The 15,770-nt window shown below is 50.8% G+C and overlaps 1 protein-coding gene and 1 long non-coding RNA gene across 4 annotated transcripts in view; one reads left to right on the plus strand and one right to left on the minus strand.

The window, feature by feature from the left end:
• The window catches only part of KLHL29 (kelch like family member 29), a 295,226-nt gene that overhangs the window by 90,166 nt on the left and 189,290 nt on the right, over positions 1 to 15,770 (plus strand). The gene's annotated exons all lie outside the window — the stretch shown is intronic.
• Positions 2,803 to 12,272, minus strand: LOC123614967 (uncharacterized). Its single transcript, XR_006722482.2, has 3 exons — positions 12,156 to 12,272; positions 11,871 to 12,050; positions 2,803 to 10,027 (listed from the first exon to the last, which is right to left on the minus strand). It is a non-coding gene; the product is annotated as an uncharacterized LOC123614967 (long non-coding RNA).

A 15,770-nucleotide genomic window follows, 5' to 3' on the forward strand; every position in this document is an offset into this window, starting at 1 on the left:
TGTCGATGTGCCCACCCCCTGCACCCCTCCTTCATGCTGGTCACCCGATGGCCTCTGCTTGCTGAACACATCCAGTCAGCAGGGGACTTCGGCTCCCAGTGAGGCAGCCCTCCTCAACCCACAGGAATCCCAAACAGCCACTGGGCTGCAAACTGATTCTCTGCAGACAACGGCAGAAGGTCCAGGGGCCCCTCCTTACTTCTGGTGGGGAATCTCCCAGCACCCGTCACAGCCCCGCACTTCTTCACCCCCAAAGAGGACTTGAACTCCTGCTCAGCCCACAGCTGCCCCAAACCGTGGATGAATGACCGTCAGAGACTTTGGGGCTTGTACCACCCAGGGCTGCCACTGGCCGGCTTTGGGACCTGGAAGCATGTCCCTGCCTCCTCTTTGGATCTCAGTTTCTTTATCTGTGTCGTGAGGGGAGTGGATTCATGGTTGATCCCCAAGGGGCCAGCCAGGCTCTGTCTGGAGGAGTGACACTCTGGATGTGGCCACATGGGGGCTTCTGGGACAACACCCCAGTTAGCACTGTGGCTTCAGAAGGTATGTCAGCATGTCCTTGGGGCATCTGTCATTAACAATTATGAAGCCATTATCTGGTAAATAATTCATAACCCAAGAGATGGGATAAGCCGCCAATAAACAATAATCCGTTTAGAACGAGGCTTGGCGGGGGCAGTGCAGCAGTGGGGATGCCACTCCGTCCTCGCCGCTGGGGTCCTGCTTAAGAGCCCGGCTCGGGCCTAGCCTCTCTGAAGCCCTCCCTCCCCACCCAAAGGCATCACCTGCTCCCCTGGCTCAGCAGGATTTAGTCTCTGGAGTACCAGGGATGGGTATTGAGTGTTGACAGTGGGCCGGGGCTCTGCTAAAGGATTTCCATGTGCTTTCTCTCCGAATTCTCCCACCAACCCTATGGACGGGGGCACTGTTATTGTCCGCCTTTACAGAGAAGTAAACCAAGGTCCAGAGAGGCTGAATAACTTAGCCCAGGTCGGTGTGACTTGGGAGCTCTCCCTCTGCCCCAGCATGTCCCACACTCTCTCCTGCCATGAGTTTTAACCTCTCACTTGTCTGGCCTTGGTCTCCGTGTGACCTAGACTCGGAGCCCGGGAGGCCTGTGCTCCCCCTCTGTCTCCCTCACCCAGGGCAGGGCCCAGGAGATGTCTCCTAGGGCCTGCAGACCACAGCCTCACCGGCCGGCTGGCTGGTTAGTGATGCCATTAGGCTTGTTAGTGGTGTTTGGAGGCCAAACCAAGGCCCCTGGGGCGGGGAGTGGGAGGGTTGTCTTCAGGACACTGTCTGAACGCTCCATCTTCTCAGGGGCCTGGCGCACTTCCCCGTATCAGGGAGGGAGGTGCTGCAGCCTTCTGGCCACGTTCCTGTGGAGACCTCTGTCCTGGGGAAGGAGTTCTGCGCCCAGATCTTGTGAACAGGACTGCATGGGTTGGTTTGTGTTTAGGGTCTGGTTGGCTCTGCCAAGAGCTGCTCCTTTCCCGCCCACTCTGTCACCCTACCAGCTAGGGCAGCTGCTCGCCCTCTGTCTGCAGGACCATTTCAAAGACCTGCCCAGAGGCCCTCAGTCAGGGAGGGACCCCAAGGAAGAGGAGGGGAGAGCTCTCTCACTGCTAAGAAGGTCCATTCTCGGCCCTCCCCTGGTTGGGGCGCATCAGCACCCACACACCAGCCTCCCCAAGGCCTGCTGTCGGGAACGGTCTCGGGCACACTTCTCAGACCACAGAGCCACCCTGAGTTGGGAGCCGTGAGGAACAGGGTGGAGTTGCTGGATGCTTGGCCCTGTAATGGTCACATCTGGAACGTGGCACGGACCTCGCGGCCAGCCCCTGTGGTGGAGGAAGCCACAATGGTTTCCCATGCGTGCTCATTTCTCAATAACTGTGGTAACCAGCCCCGGGGGAGGCCCCTTTTAGCCTTCCGACCTCTCCTACTCTAGAATGGGTGGTCAGGACTGGGAGACACCAAGGCCAGGAGAAGGGGGCCCTTGCTGCGTTCTAGAACAGCTTGAAACAGACAGAAGCTCCGCATCTCCTTTGAAAAGTATTGCCTGAAGGAGGCACCAGTCCTGTCCTGCTGGTCAGACTCCCGCACTGACACACATCCCCAGGCCCCTTCCTGAACAACCTTGTACCCAGAAATGCGGGATCCACCCCGGGGCATCGCCTGCCTTTGGCCAATGATGTCAGCACATTGTTCAGCATGGGGCCGAATTGTGCGGACGGAGGAGGGCAGACAAGGGTGCACAGCTGCCGTCCTGGGCACAGTGCTGCTCTGGCAGGTCTTGGCCCCGGTCCCGTGTCAGCACACAGATGCTGTGAACTGACCCAGCCTCTCTCACGGGCCTTGGAGAGCTCTTGGCAGAACTGGCTGTAATTCCACAGTGTGGAGATTACCAGAACCGAGGGTGCCGACCTGGCATCTGTGGGTGGGGAAGGGGGGCTCCAACCCTCTCTCTTTGGATGCCTGACGGGGTGGGAGCTGTGCCCAGGGCCCAGCCAGAGAAAAGCAGGAAGCTTTCTATTCTGTTTGTTTTCACCTCACTGAGTTCAGACAGGACTGAAGGTGACTTAAAAGGATACTGTAAGACAATGTAAACCAAAAGCAGGAGAGAGACAAACAAGCGTAGGGGCGGGAAGTGGCACAGGGCATGCTGCCTCGGGGAAGCCACACCTGGGAAGTTGCCACGTCTGCTAGAGGTGGGTCACAGATTTACCTCCAGGCTTGGCAATGCCTTTTTTTTTAATTTTATTTTTTATTGAAGTGTAGTTGATTTACAATGTTAATTTCAGGTGTATAGTAAAGCGATTCAGTTATACATATGCATGCATAGATGTCTTTTCAGAACTTTCCATTATATGTTATTGTAAGAAATTGAATATAGTTCCCTGCTCTATACAGTAGGTCCATGTGTACACATATCTGTTAATCCCAAACTCCTGATTTATCCCTCCCTCGCCCTTTCCCCTTGGGTAACCATAGTTTGTTTTCTATGTCCCTGAGTCTGTTTTGGGTTTGTAAATACAATTTGTATTGGCAGTGCCTTTGACCTTGCCTCCTGTTGGATGGGGATGCCAGTGACTAATGTGAGACATCTACGTCTTGCTTATCCCAAAAGGAGGGGCACATCCCCTTGTTCCATGGGGCTGGTACTTTCTCCCGCTCCAGCAGCTTCAGTCTGAGACCCCGCAGGAAGCTCTCTCTTCCAGGCTGGCTCTTCCAACCCATCGGGATGAGACTTTCTGTGCCATTGCAGACAGACTGACAGAAAACAAAACTATCATTTAAGGAGGGGGCATTCTCAGCCCCGGCAGTCAAAGGAGTGAGAGAAATCGGCTTTTGTCACAAGGCAGAGAGCGTGGCTTTTCCGTGGGCTGTGACAGCACATACAACCTTCTGACAGCCCCTGAGGAACGCTGCTCTATTACGCGTGTGCTCACGTGTAATCTGTCCTCCTGCTCTCGGTGAGGGGGTGCTGTGGGGCTGCTGAGCGATGTGCCGCAGAGGAGGAGCGGACACCTGCTGGGTCTGCTCTGGTCCTTCTCCCCCTGCTCCAGGGAGCCCCAGCGATGATCAGCCCTGACGCGGGAACCTGCTTCCACAGATCTCCAGGGAAGGAAATTCCATCAGCTCCCAGAGTCCCCGTTCCAGTGGCTCCTACTGTAGGCTTTTCTTCTATCTGACCTAAATCTCCCTTGCTGAAATTTAAGCCCATTTTCCCTTGTTTTGTTTTGAGTGGAAATGGAGAAGAGCTGGTCCCCAGCAGCCTCCTAAAGCAGGGTGAGTCAGAAGTCCTTTGTACCTCCTGCCACGTGGAAGCGTTCTCAGAAACCGGCTCTGTTGAATCCTTCTCTGAAGTCTCAGAGAGAACAGCTTGCACATTGAGGCAGGAGACCATTCTTCATCCCGGGGGAGCCTTGGTGGTGGCAGAGGCACCCCTCCCCTGCCCCGTGCACAACGCTGAGGTAGCCCCTGAGGATGCTGAGTAAGCCAGGGGAGAAGCCAGGGGAGATGGGCGTGTGAGTGGATCAGCCCCACACGGTGCAAAGGGCAAGCATGGAATCTGGCCAGGAGCTGGGGGAGCTTCCAGAAGGGAGTGACACCCACCCACCCACCTTGAATCCCAAGGGAGGGAGGGGTCAGCCAGGACGAAAAGGACAGGCTTTCAGGCAGATACCAGAAGGATTCCCTTTCCTCCAGGTCCCTGGTTTGGGTTTGAAAACATAGTTCTCTTAGTTATATTCCTCTTTACTCTGGAGCTTGAGCAGATTTTTTCCAGCCTGCCTCAGCTGGTGGTGTATCAGGAGTTCCACGTCCTCACAGGGTCCTTCCCTTTTTAGTGAGCATACATGTTGGGGGAAGCCCCCCTGGGCAAGGGCATGAATCCGGGCAAGGGCATTAATCCAGGCACAGATATTCGGGGGTGGGGGAGGGGGGCTGTTGGCCTCTTGATCTCCTAGACCTCTAGGTTTCTGTCTCTTTTTTGTGCCTTTTTACTTCTGGGAACAAATAACCCCCACTTGTTTTAGCTAATTTGTAGGCTATTGAAGCCAGTTCCTGGAAGAGTTGGGTTCATAGTAAAAATAAATAAATAAAAATTTAAAATTTGATTGGAAAGCAGTAGATCATAGCTAAGTTCTGAGTTCAAAAAGCCATAGCACTGAGTGTCCCTGACAGCACTCAGGCAGGATGCAGTGAATGCAAGAGACGAATTTTTATTTTTCCTAGGCCAACGGAATTAAAACCTTCCCAATCTGTCGGGTAAATGGAGAAAGACCGAATCCCTTTTTCCTAAGCAGTTATTTAACTGCAATACCGAGACGTAAGCAAGATCATTTGACCTTTTTTTTCCCATTGCCTGGTCCAAAGCCCCCCTCCAAACTACTTGGCCTCAACACAACAGGACAGGAAAAAAAAAAAAAGCTGCATTGATTGGATTTGAATAATGGAATTGCCATTAATATCTTCCATAGAAGATGATTGACTCTGACTTGGATTTATGGAAAGTTGGGTCTTGTAAAAGTAAACAGAGTGGGAGTCGTTCAATATTAATGCACCCACCCCTCCTCAGGGCTGGTTAAATGCATGGGCTCCTGGCCAGAGCCCACCAGGCCAGCAGTCGGGTCATGGGGGCCTCTGGAGGATGCAGAGGGCAGCCTGCGCCCAGTCTGGTTCTCAGCTGTGCCAGTCTAGGGAGACAGGCGGCACCCTACCCCTCTTTCCTCCACAGTAGGTTCTGACGTGAAAATCCCTGCCCTTTTTTGTCAAGAGGCTGTGGGTGAGACCAGCAGCACTCACCTCTACTGTGTAGAAGCCCACTGCTCCTAACAGAGCCAAGGACCCCTGATGACCCAGAAAGTCACTCCCTCTCCCGGCACCCACTATGAGCCCCCACCCTCTGTGGGCGAGCTCCCAGCCCCTCTGCAGGTGGCAGGGCTTGTGAGCCACAGCAGCCTCTGGCTCTGCTGCCCTTGAGCCCAGAGCCCTGATGGACAGACCTTTAGCAGAGGGAAGTGTGGGCTCGGGCTTTCAGAAGGAGTTTCTCCAGTGACTCTACTCCTGCCCAGGAAGATGTGGTGAGGCGCAGGTCCTCCAGGAAAGTGGTGGCAGGGCCGTAAGTGGCTGAGGGCTCTTCCCAGAAGAGCCGATGTTTGAGGGGTTGGGGGATGTCAGTCACATCAGGGTGCTGGTAGCTCCCACTCATGCCAGCATTCCACCCGGCCGGGCTATCAGCTCCACTCCTGATCCTCTCGCTCAGGTAGCTGCCTCCTTGATCCCCATCCAAGCGGTTTGAAAGCCTTATCACCATCTTCCAGCCCTCTAGGTGCTATTGATCTCCTGTCCCTCCGCTATAAACTGGCAACACCCAGACCTGTCCCCAGGGTCTGTACATGTCCCCCTGCCCTCCCCAGGATGTCCCTCGGGTGCCACAGGACCTCACAGGCTTCATCATCTTTCCTCCAGCCCACTCCTCTTCCTGTGCTCCCCACCTCTGGGAATGGCCACACCATCCACCCAGGCCCCAAGTCAGAAGTGTGGGCGTGCCCCTAGGCCTCTCCTCTGTCACCCGGCACCCCTACATCCCAGGCTCTCAGCTCTGTCTCCTACCCTCTCCCCACCCATCCTTCCTCTCTGTCCCCACTGCTCTTGACTTGGTTCTGCAGCTCCTCGCCACTTCTAACCTGCACGACCACCATGGTCTCCTGACACAGTCTTCTCCCTCCCTCCCTCCCTCCTTGTCCCCTTCTAGTTCCTGCACACTGGCCTCCGGAGTGACCTCTACAGGGTGCCAACCACACTGCCAGTCTCCCCAGCCCCTGTAGGATGAGATCCAGACATCTGCCCACGTTCCCTGTGCTGGCAGCATCTGTGATTACACTCTGGTACTCTGTCCCATGCTGGCTTTTCCATGCTGCTTCCTCCACTTGGAATGCCATTCCCATCACCCTCTCTGGACTTGCCCACCTGGGTTTCCTCCCAAGGCAGGATCAGCCATTCTCTCTCTCCTTATTTTCACATAACATGCTGTTCATACCCGAGTGCAGGGAAGGAAATGAACCTTTGAAGGCCTTCTGTATCAGACATGTTTGGGGCTGCCTGCTTTGCCCAGGCTGTCTTCTGGAAGCATCTGTGCTCACCCACAAACTCTGCTGCTGATAATGACCCCACCCCTCCAGCCTCAGTTTAACTAGACCAGGGGCAGATTCCTGACTTCAAGGGTGCCCTTCCACTGGCTGGCCAGCTATGTGAGACTGATTGCTCCTGACTTTAAAAAGTTAACTAGACTAATAGGATGTTTGTCCAGAGAACCAAAGAGAGTTCCATTTGGGGCTGGGCACTTTAGCCGAATGGTAATACAGATGCGAGACAGGAGTTCTGTACATGATGAGGTCCAGTCTCAAAGGCATTGACTTCATGGGGGAAGGAAAGGGGAGATGATGGCCCAGGAGAAGCAGGACCTTGAGCAAGAGACAGAGCTCATTGTGGCTGGTCCCTGAAGCTCTTCCTGTTTCTGCTGGATCCCCCTGAAACCCCACCATAGTCTCCCAAGAGTCCTCCCATTCACATGAGCTGGTGTGGGTGGGTGGGTTCTCTGGGGTCCTAGAATGGCTTCTTTTGAGTACCTTGCAGTAATCCTGCCATGTAGGAATTATTGCCATTTTTGCAGATGAGTCCATTGAGGCTCAAACATATTAGGTAACGTGCTCAAGGTCACAGAGTGAGGAAGCAACAGAGCTGAGGTGTGAGCCAGTCTTTCTCACATACAGCAGTGCCCCTTCCTCCGCACGGGCCGCCTCCTTGCAGTGTGTTCACGGTCCCCTTGTCTCCCACTCAGGGCTCTCAGCTGCTCAGAGACAAGAGAGGTGTCTCGTGTACCATGTTGCCCCACTGCCCACCACGGGCTCGAGGACCATCCAGGCGTCAAGTGTCTGACGGGTATAGTTTAATTTCCATGCAGCCCAGTAGAAAAAGCACTGGACTCTGAGCCCAAAAGCCAGAATTCAGGTTGTGCCTCTCTCCATGGTGGCTGTGCCATCTTGGGCGGGGCACGTTCATCCCTTGGTTGCCCCGCGACAACGGACGTACTGGAAGGTGTCCCAGCAGACCTCGTGTTATTGTGCTGTGCTCTGCTGCACTTCACAGATACGGCATTTTTTACAAATCGAAGGTTTGTGGCAATCCTGTGTCGAACAAGTCTATCGGCACCATTTTCCAACCCCATTTGCTCACTTCGTGTCTCTGTGTCACATTTGGGTCATTCTCTCCATGTTTCAACCTTTATCATTATCATTATATCTGTCATGGTGATCTGTCGTCAGTGATCTTTGATGTGCCTGTTGCAAAAAGATTACGACTCACCGGAGGCTCAGATGATGGTTAGCATTTTTTAACCATAAAGGATTCTGCAACTCAGGTCTGCACCTTGCTGTTTCAGACGTAATGCTATTGCACATTTAACAGACTACAGTATAGCATAAACATAATTTTATACTCACTGGGAAACCAAAAAACCTGTGTGACTCACTTTATTGAGATATTTACTTTATGGCTGTGGTCTGGAACCAAACCCAAAATATCTCCAAGGTATTCCTGCAATGGGCAGTGGGAAGAGATGACTTCTGAGGTCCTGTCCTGCTCTAAACTCCCATCTGTGTCATCATCTCTGCCCTGCCTACCTCGCAGGAATGACGTAAGGTGAAACAGTGCACACTCCTGGCCAGCTGAGTGTTTGCTCCAACCTGTTCTTGCAAATAGCGCTGCCCTTTCCACTCAGTTCCCTGGAGGCCCCCTCGCCTTTTCTTTCATTGCTTGCTGTTTGCAAGGGATTTGTGAGAGCCACGATTTTCATGCACCCCCAATAGCAGCTTTATCTAATGAGGATGAGATGCTTACACATATTTTCATTCTTTAAAAAAAAATAGGGTATTAATTTGTCAGAATTATTCATATTTTACTGATGATATTTTCCTTGTATCTAATCAGGGAGCTCATGAATAGAAATGAAACTATTTAAATACAGAGATGGTGTACATTGTGAGATCTTGTTTTCTCAAGCTGTTTCATAAGGCAGTGAATACATTTATTTCTTCTAAAAACAGGTTTTGCCGCCATCAAAAAAAAAGTTTTTTTTAAATCTTTGATTAAATATGACTCTATTCATATTTGTATGAATAGATATGCTAAATTGGTGTGCGTGGCATCTGTGCGTGTGTGTTTGCACGCGCGTGTGTGTCTGAGACGTGTGCTCATTAGAAGCGTGTTTCCTGGTTTTCTCCGTAGGGACAGGAGACTGTTTTCAGTGAGAAAAATGGAAAAACACATTTGGACCAAATCTTTAGGATGGATGGATGGCAAAGTGAAAGTACAAATTGAAATGGGGCTGAATAATATTCGAGATAATTATTTGTACAATGTAGACTTTTAAACTGCTCAAAATTCCAGCCGCACTTACCTACGCTGAAAGAGGCTTAGAATCATTAAACAAAGCCAGATATTAAATATACTACTGCTATCTCTCGAAACATTAGCAAGTAATGTAAAACACATGGCATCTACTCAATGGAAAATCTGAGAATACAAATTATAATAGTTGTCTTTTAAGACCTCTGGGAAGCTTGAACTAAATTGCTTAATTCCATTAATAACAAACTATTACTCTAGCTATTAAAGTAACATAAGGTAATAGAGATCATGTCGGGAGATTGCACCAAGGTTCTTTCTTCACCTAGCACAAATTTATTCAGGGGCATTGATAGATTTTAATTGACTATGGCAACTGAATAGCAACAAAGGAAATTGAATGTCTTTTGAAAAGCTCCACATTTTGTAGAAGCAAATAGCAACACCGAAGTGAGGGTTTGGGGTTGCTGGGAGAGGCGGGAAGGACGTTGGGGAGCATCCGTACCGGCAGCTCCTCCAGAGCTGCTTTCCTGCGATCATAGCAAGAAGTTTCTCAGGACCAGGCACACCACCGACCCAAGCGTCTTCTGCAGCTCCGTGCAGTCCACATTGAAGCAAAACCAATCCATGCTGCTGTAAAGACATGTGCTTTGTCATGGGGCACACTTCCAAGATTTAGGACTGGAGGGACTGAAGGCTGGAAATGTTGTGAGTGACCCCTCACCATGACTCTGAAGCTGAGGACCTCTAAAGCCTCCCTCAGCTCCCATCGAGTCCAGAATGGATTCTGGTGACCCATCACCTACTTTTCTCTTCTGCTTTTTGGTCCTCTGTCCTCTGCTCATGGTCCTTCTGTCTTCTGTCCACACCCCATTGCCACCAGGGTGTCTGTCCTGCAGTTCATACGGCCTTGCTTTGTATGAAGTTACTTTGTGTACTAGTCATCTCAGGCTGTCATCACAAAATACCACAGACTGAGTGACTTCAACAACAGAAGCTGTTCCTCACAGTTCCAGAGGCTGGATGTCCAAGATCACAGTGTCAGCAGGGTCAGGTTCTGGTGAGGTTCTCTTCCTGGCTTACGGACAGCCATCTCCTTGCTGTGTCCTCACTGGGCAGAGAGAGAGAGAGAGAAGAGGGAAGAGGGAAGAGAGAGGGAGAGAAGTCAAGCTTTCTCTGGTGTCTCCTTGCATAAGGACACTAAACCTATTGGATCAGGGCCCCACCCTTATGACCTCATTTAACCTTAATTCCATAAAGCCCCTGTTTCCACATACAGTCACAGTGGGAGTTAGGACTTCAACATGTGAATTTGGGAGGGACACAATTCAGTCCACAGCAGTTTTGAAGTCCTCATTTCATCTTGTTGGGTTGACCTCTCCTTCTCTGCTTACCCCCAGCCCCAAGTGTCTGGGGTTTTAGTTGCTGCCTCAATTCTCTTTGAAGGAAAACCCACTGTACCAAGATGTGAGGAGTTGCTGGATGCATCCCTGTAGTGGCATTCTAGGAGGTGGCTGGGAGGTCACAGGGTGCCCCCCCATCACCCCCTCACCACGCTTCTTTTTAATCGAAGTATAGTTGATGTAAAGTAATGTTACATAAGTTACAGGTATACAATGTAGTGAGACAATTTTAAAGGTTATAGTTATTATAAAATATTAGCTATATCCCCCGTATATACAGTATATCCTTGTAGCTTATTGTATACCTGATAGTTTGTACCTCTTAGTTTCCTCTCCCCACACCCCTTTACCATGCTCGTCGGTGAGCTGTGTCCAGATCATTGCACCACTTGGCCTGGGGTACACAATAATATTGCTCCACAGGGGTTTGAAGCTGTGTCTTCTGATGTCTGGGCTTCCTCCTGGTTTCCATGTGTTTCCTGAGCATCATCCCACTTCAGCCTTTAGGATGCTCATAATCTTCTTAGTGGCAGTGAGTATAATGGTCAACTCTGCTGCACCCACTGGGACCAGGGACATTCTCTCTCCTGCTGCCCATTGGTCCCAGCTTCTCTCCCGGACATCACAGAGGAGCTCTGGAGGGCTGTCCTGCACCATGGTATCCCCTCTGTGCTCACACCCCTTGCAAGGGGACTGGCCCTCCTCAAGTGCTGTCAGAGCTAGGCTCTGGGTGTGGCGCCCAGGAACGGGCTCTGGTCCTGGCTGTGGGCGCCTGCCTCTTTGGCGCTGGGAGGATCTAATCCCGCCGCAACTGCAGCACATGCATGTGTTTGAAAACCTCCTTGGCAGGCAGGACCTCCTAATTTTTTCCACTTCTTGTGATTAGCGTTGCAGACTAATCCTAGCACCAGACTCAACACCAGCTGTTCTTCCCCCACTGCTTGTTTTTACTTATAAACCAAATGCTGGAGCTGCTGCCACATCGGCTGGCCTCGCTTCTCCCTCAGCCCGAGCTGCAGCCACTCACCTGTGGCATGACCTCAGGTGAGTTACCTTTCCACCTGGCCACCTGGCCACCTGTGTCCTTCGCACAGCCTGGGCAGCACTGCCAGGTCTCAGAGGGCAAGTGAGGGCCACGCTTGGTTGTAGAGAGACCTGAGACTTTCCTGCTAAGACAGTTTGATAGCAGCAGTTCCCAGAGCCAGGCTGATCTATCTTAGAGATTTCATTTTGCATCCAGAGAGATTAGACATCCCTGGATACCACTCACAATTTTTGATATGAGAAGACATATTCAAAATAATACACACAACATTTAGATAAGTTTTATAGCCTGACAGTAAAATGAACACACATGCTCCCACCTCTGAATTTAAGAACAAGGATAGTGCCAAACTGTTTTCTTGTTCCGTTCTTCCCATACTCCTTACATTTGGAAAGGAATCTGGAGGGAGAGCACTGGCCAAGGTTCCTCTCCCCTCCCCGCCACCAGCTTGTCATCCAGAGGGCAAGGACTCCCCCCAGGGGGCACCCAGTTTGCGACAGCAGTACCTCCACCCTTCAGCGGGGACCTGGCCAGGAAGCAAGGACTCTGTGGCGTTCAGCCCAGCAGGAGTTGTCAGAGCTGTCCCGTGGAGTCCAGGGAGGGAGATGAGGCAGGCGCTCGCTCTGCTTTGCCGATTTCTCTGGCATCTCCCCTTCTTCCAATGACTTCCATCCATGGCGGGGCCACTGCAAGGGGCAAGTTATTTACAGCATGTGGACCTGGGAGCTCAGACTTCAGCACCCACAGCACCCACACATAGATTTACATTTCTATGAGAGTTTCTCACCTACCTGGAGGGCCCTGAAAACAAACCAGAGAGTGTGGCTTATGGGACATTTGCCCTCCAAACACTCCAGCGTCAGGAAGAACTGTGATTGTCAGATATTCCTGTCGAAAGCCCATGAAATCAGCTCTGTAAACTAGGAAACGTAAGTCACAGTTCTATTTGCTCTGCCACCGTATAAGAATCACGAGGTTCTCATAGGGCCGGAAACAAAGCAAAACAAAACCATGAGCCCTTTTAGGATGACTTAATGTCCAGTCATAGCCACCTCTACGTGGCCGTGCTGTTTATCTTGGTATGAAGTTTCTGACTCCCTCCAGTCCTCACATGTTTGGGGCGGGTTGGGTGTTTTTCTTGACAACTGAAATTTACTTGAAAACAGGATTAAAGTAAATCACTCTCTTTTCCTCCCTGACAATCTCTCCATCGTTTTGCCTCTCTGGCAAATGCTGTCCCTTTTTGTCTCTCTCCTTCCTCTTTTCTCTCCCTGACTCCTTCCGACGGTTTCCTGGGGGAGAGCCATGCTCAGCACCTCAGGCAGTGTATGTACACATGGTCCCCATCTCCTACCCGCCCCCCCCCCAAAACATTTTAGTTACACAGGCCTGTGTGAGGGACAGTGCTGCAGTGACTCAGCCAGGATGGGCAGACATAGACCAGAACTCACGTCTGCCTGGAGACATGGGGCCAGGCTGGAAGGTCTACAGGGATCTCAGAGAAGGAGAGCAGACAGCTGGAGGGGTCAAGGAAGGTTTGGTAGCCCTGAGCATCTTCCACTGGATCCTAAAACAACACAGCCTTAAGGTCTGTGGAGAAGAGGAAATGCCAGCTGGGTAGAGAGAGGAGGCTGGTGCATATGTGCCTGCAACCAGAGCTGGAGTGAGGGCCAGGGGCCATTTCCTCAGCCCTGGAGTCCAGGGAACCCGGCCACATGGATGCCTTTCTAAACAAGAAGGCTGTATTACGTGAGCACTGAGCAGAGACTGTCCAGGGGGACAAAGGTGGGTCTAAGGACTGCGGGAATGGTTGACTCAGGATTTCAGGCCAGAATCCAGGATTATACACACTGGCCATGAGAGCAAGATCCGATGAGCTCTCAAATGCCTGTGCTGTGCGTGATAGTTTTTTGTTTGTTTGTTTTAATGTGAAAGTCATCACCTGGAAAGCGGGCAAGGATTCCTCTGACAATCAGGGAGTCTGGGATTTGGGCAGCAGTATATCTGCTTTCTCTTATATCCCCGTGTAGAGTCCATTCTTCCATCTTGACCTTGGCCTCAATGCCAGGTGGGCCGGGGCAGGAGTGCCAGTGAGGTGCCTGGACATCCAGGTGGATGTGACAAATCAGAGTTGATGCCCAGCCAGGTGGGAGACTGCCCGTGGGCCTCCATGTGCTCTGCACAGCATGGAGCTCTAGGCCTCTGGGTGGAGAGAAGCCCCTCTGGGTGGGGTCAGGAAGGGTTAGGGGGAAGGAAAGCGAGCAGACTAGGAGAACTTGATCCTGCTGCAGCCATCACCCAACCACATTCACTGCTTTCTGGGCGCCTCTGTAAGGAAATCCAGAAAGGTCAGGGACTCCCTGGTATAGTTCTGCCCACCTCTCAGAACTTTCTGCAGCCTGGGAGACATTCTGTCCTATGCTGTCTAGTGCTGTTGAATATGGTCCATGTGACTGGGTGACTGCATTTTTTTAATCTATTCAAGTAAAATTAGTTTTAATTGACGTAACCACACTGGCTAGTAGACACAGTATTGGCAACACGACCCTGGAAGACAGCCTGGGTGAGGCTGCCCCGTGCATCCCAAGACTCCAGAAGATCTTTGACTTTGTCCCTTGCTGTGCCTCAAAGTGGCAGAGCAAACGAAGCTCTCAGAGAGAAATCACCCTGAAAATCCGTCTGGGCTGAACGCTTTCAGAGGTCCCTGCGACCGAGGCTTCCTTTCGTAGTTAAATTTTGTTAGGCACAGGAGAAGATCCTCCAGGTTTTCCTAAAGCCCTTTCTTCTTTCTGCATAAAGTTTCCTCTGTCTAAGGAAATGGTTTTGCAGGCTTTATTATTTTGGGATTTTTAGCATATTCACTGAAGTGGTACCTGGGTTCCCACTTACCATCGATTTCTAGCTGCTGGGCCTTGCCTCCCGCTCAGAATGGTGGGATCCAGTTAGAGTTGCCCCCATCTCTTCCTTCTTTAGGGGGGTGATTGGAGAGAAAATCAAGGGGCTGGCTGCCACCACTTACAGAAAATGGGCAGATGGGAGCAATTTGATAAACATTCCACAGAAAATGCCTGCCTTCTCTGGGTGTCAGTTAGAAATGTCTAGACAGATATTTATTTTCTTGTTCCAGAACTGTCAGCCCAAGCAGCGGCTGGATTTTCAGTAGTTTGGTGAAGTGCCCTGGCTCTGGGGTGACTGATGGAGGCATCAGAATCCCCACCTGATTTCAGCAATCTCACTTCCCAGAGCTGGACAAGGATACTAAGGAGAAAAGGGGACAGCTGGAGCAAGTCAGAGCCGGGGGCATGGTGACAGCCCCTGGTCCATCCCTACCCTGCCTGGAGGAAGTAAATCTTGGGGGAAGAGGGGTCGAATGGAATATGACTTGGAGATGTAGGGTCTCCCAGACCCCCTGGTGTGGTCTCAGGAAATAATGGAGGGGCGAGGGGAATAGTTCAGGCATCACATTGTGTTTATGACACATCTTTTCTCCTTGACTGCTTAGGATTCTAAAATCTTACTCTTTGAGTCTCATTTGCTAGAAACAGAGCTGACCACTGGCTGAGAAGGGTGGGAACAGATGACTGCTTTTCCTAGGGTGGAAGGCTTTGCAGTTAATTTACATGCATTTGCATTGGGTTTAGCATTATAAGAGTAATTCATTTATATGGAAGTCTCCTTTAACCCACAAAAATGTATTGATGCCAACTGTCCCCCAGCAAGGAAACAGTGAATGAGATCATCTCTGCCCTAAGGGAGAGAGTCTTTACAGCATGGTCTGGGAGGGAGGAGAAAGATTTTCAGACAGTGGCGGGAAGGACGCAGGGTGGTGTAGCCATGCCAGACACTGGTGTGCAGAAGACGGTGAGTCCAGGAGGGCTTCATGGCAGAGGAGAAACTTGACCTAAGCCTTGAAATGAGTAGCAGAAAAGACTTTAAGATGTCTGGAAAGAGTGCAGGGGGCTCTTCAATGTTTGGAACAAAGATGTGGTGGTGGGAAAAGAAACAGGTAAGTGATGGGAATCCACAGAGAAAGTTTTATTACTATAATTTCCAATTCTTTGGGTCTATACTTGCTGTGTTTAACCTTATGAATTTACAAACCACCTGGTATCCGTTTGTTAGATCCCGGTTTGTGATTCTAGCAATGGAGACCAGTGTTACAGAAAAACTCTGTCCTTACAACCTAGAAACGCCCCCTGACCATCCCCCCCTGTTCCCCCTAGACCATAAAAGTATAGAAACAAACAGAATTCTGATAGCGGTGACATGATTTTTATGTGATGGTCAATCAACAGTGATTCTGAAGCCACTTTTAACACATTTTTCTCTGATTTAAAAACCTGTTTGGAGCTTTGGAAGTTGATTTCCAGGTTTATATATTTTAAAAAATGAATCTGTTTTGAGTT

The sequence above is a fragment of the Camelus bactrianus genome, chromosome 15 (genome assembly GCF_048773025.1).
Source record: "Camelus bactrianus isolate YW-2024 breed Bactrian camel chromosome 15, ASM4877302v1, whole genome shotgun sequence".
NCBI lineage: Eukaryota > Metazoa > Chordata > Mammalia > Artiodactyla > Camelidae > Camelus > Camelus bactrianus.